General features: G+C 32.6%; 4 non-coding genes across 4 annotated transcripts; all 4 read left to right on the top strand.

Moving 5' to 3' along the window:
- The first annotated feature begins 266 nt into the window (after positions 1 to 266).
- TRNAA-UGC lies at positions 267 to 339 on the top strand. Its single transcript has one exon. It is a non-coding gene; the product is annotated as a tRNA-Ala (tRNA).
- Positions 340 to 477: 138 nt separating this feature from the next.
- TRNAA-AGC lies at positions 478 to 550 on the top strand. Its single transcript has one exon. It is a non-coding gene; the product is annotated as a tRNA-Ala (tRNA).
- Positions 551 to 1055: 505 nt separating this feature from the next.
- On the top strand, positions 1056 to 1128 carry TRNAA-UGC. The gene has a single exon. It is a non-coding gene; the product is annotated as a tRNA-Ala (tRNA).
- Positions 1129 to 1266: 138 nt separating this feature from the next.
- Positions 1267 to 1339, top strand: TRNAA-AGC. Its single transcript has one exon. It is a non-coding gene; the product is annotated as a tRNA-Ala (tRNA).
- The last annotated feature ends 992 nt before the right edge of the window (positions 1340 to 2331 follow it).

Here is a 2331-nt window from a genome sequence, read left to right as displayed (position 1 = left end):
GTGGAAAGTATGAGGCTCAATACCTTGCATCTTCAATTGAATCGATTATTAAATATATTATTTCTTTTCAATTTTTTCTTATTTAGGACATAATGAGATGAGATAGTTTTTCATTTTCACTATTACTAATGACGAGATGCATAGGACTTTGTGACGTAAGAATTGTGGGGATATCTAAACTATTTGTTATTAATATTTTGATATTTTTTTATTTTCACTATTATTGATGATGGGACATTAATAGGGTTTTATGATGTAAGAATCATGGGGATGTAGCTCAGATGGTAGAGCGCTCGCTTTGCATGTGAGAGGTACGGGGATCGATACCCCGCATCTCCAAAAATAAGATTATCTATTATTAAATATATTGTTTCTTTTCAAATTTTTCCTTATTCATGACCTGTTGTGTAGCAATATTTCTTCATTTTCACTATTATTGATGATGAAAAATTTAGGGTTTTGTGATGCAAAAATTGTGGGGATGTAGCTCAAATGGTAGAGCGCTCGCTTAGCATGTGAGAGGTACGGGGATCGATACCCCGCATCTCCAAAAGAAGGAAATGATTTTTTTCAGTATGAGTTAATTTAACATGTTATGTATAAGGTGGGTAGGAGAGAAAAAGAAAAGATACTTATATAAGGAGGACTTCTTCACTTCTTCAAAATTGCAATATCTGACCGATGAATATGATGGTCATTTATAGTTTGACTGAAAAGACCGTTCAATTGTACCTTTGTTAGTGTTACTTTGTACCTTTGTTTGTATTACTTTGTACCTTTGTTAGTGTTACTTNAAGTATGAGGCTCAATACCTTGCATCTTCAATTGAATCGATTATTAAATATATTATTTCTTTTCAATTTTTTCTTATTTAGGACATAATGAGATGAGATAGTTTTTCATTTTCACTATTACTGATGATGAGATGCATAGGACTTTGTGACGTAAGAATTGTGGGGATATCTAAACTATTTGTTATTAATATTTTGATATTTTTTTATTTTCACTATTATTGATGATGGGACATTAATAGGGTTTTATGATGTAAGAATCATGGGGATGTAGCTCAGATGGTAGAGCGCTCGCTTTGCATGTGAGAGGTACGGGGATCGATACCCCGCATCTCCAAAAATAAGATTATCTATTATTAAATATATTGTTTCTTTTCAAATTTTTCCTTATTCATGACCTGTTGTGTAGCAATATTTCTTCATTTTCACTATTATTGATGATGAAAAATTTAGGGTTTTGTGATGCAAAAATTGTGGGGATGTAGCTCAAATGGTAGAGCGCTCGCTTAGCATGTGAGAGGTACAGGGATCGATACCCCGCATCTCCAAAAGAAGGAAATGATTTTTTTCAGTATGAGTTAATTTAACATGTTATGTATAAGGTGGGTAGGAGAGAAAAAGAAAAGATACTTATATAAGGAGGACTTATATAAGGAGGACTTCTTCACTTCTTCAAAATTGCAATATCTGACCGATGAATATGATGGTCATTTATAGTTTGACTGAAAAGACCGTTCAATGGTATTTTAGATTAAAAAAACTTTTATGAGCTTTGTACCTTTGTTAGTGTTACTTTGTACCTTTGTTTGTATTACTTTGTACCTTTGTTAGTGTTACTTTGTACCTTTGTTTGTATTACTTTGTACCTTTGTTAGTTTTACTTCCTACCTTTGTTTGTATTACAGTTGAAGAGTGAGAAGCAAGATTTGAAACCTTTTTCTAAATTGAGTCACTCCACAATCAAACTTGATCAAGGCTTGATTAAATATCTCAGATACAATCTACCACAGGAATTACATGAAACTTAAAAACGACAAAGATATGGTTAGATTTCTATAAGAGGTAACCTCTCAACTTGAGAGATCAATTTCATTGATCACAAATATGCTTTTACATAATAATTTGTGGGTATTTATAGTCTCCCCACAAAAAAAGTTAGTGCCCGTGATTTAATCTCGATCCCTTTAAATCTCCACAGAAGACGAAGTCAATTTGAGCATTACAAACTTTATGAAATTAAAATAATAAATAAAGTTTTCTAACCATTATGAAATGATGCTTGCAACTTCATCCGCTACTTCAACTGTGCAAATATTTACTTTTGAATCTCCAAATGGTATTGACTCAAACGAATCAGCTAGTAACACATGAAATGATGGTTGAACCTAGCCTATCCAATTTTGTAGATGAAGTATGAATGCTTGTTGAATCTTCTTGGCCTTGGGTTGTGTAAAATGTCTAGTTGGAACACCGTGATTTTTATCATCATCCCCCTCTTCAAAAGGATTCGTCCTCGAATCAAAAAAATCATCACCTACAT

Source organism: Cucurbita maxima, unplaced genomic scaffold, assembly GCF_002738345.1.
Source record: "Cucurbita maxima cultivar Rimu unplaced genomic scaffold, Cmax_1.0 Cma_Scf00124, whole genome shotgun sequence".
Taxonomy (NCBI): domain Eukaryota; kingdom Viridiplantae; phylum Streptophyta; class Magnoliopsida; order Cucurbitales; family Cucurbitaceae; genus Cucurbita; species Cucurbita maxima.
This window is presented reverse-complemented; position numbering and strand designations above follow the sequence as displayed.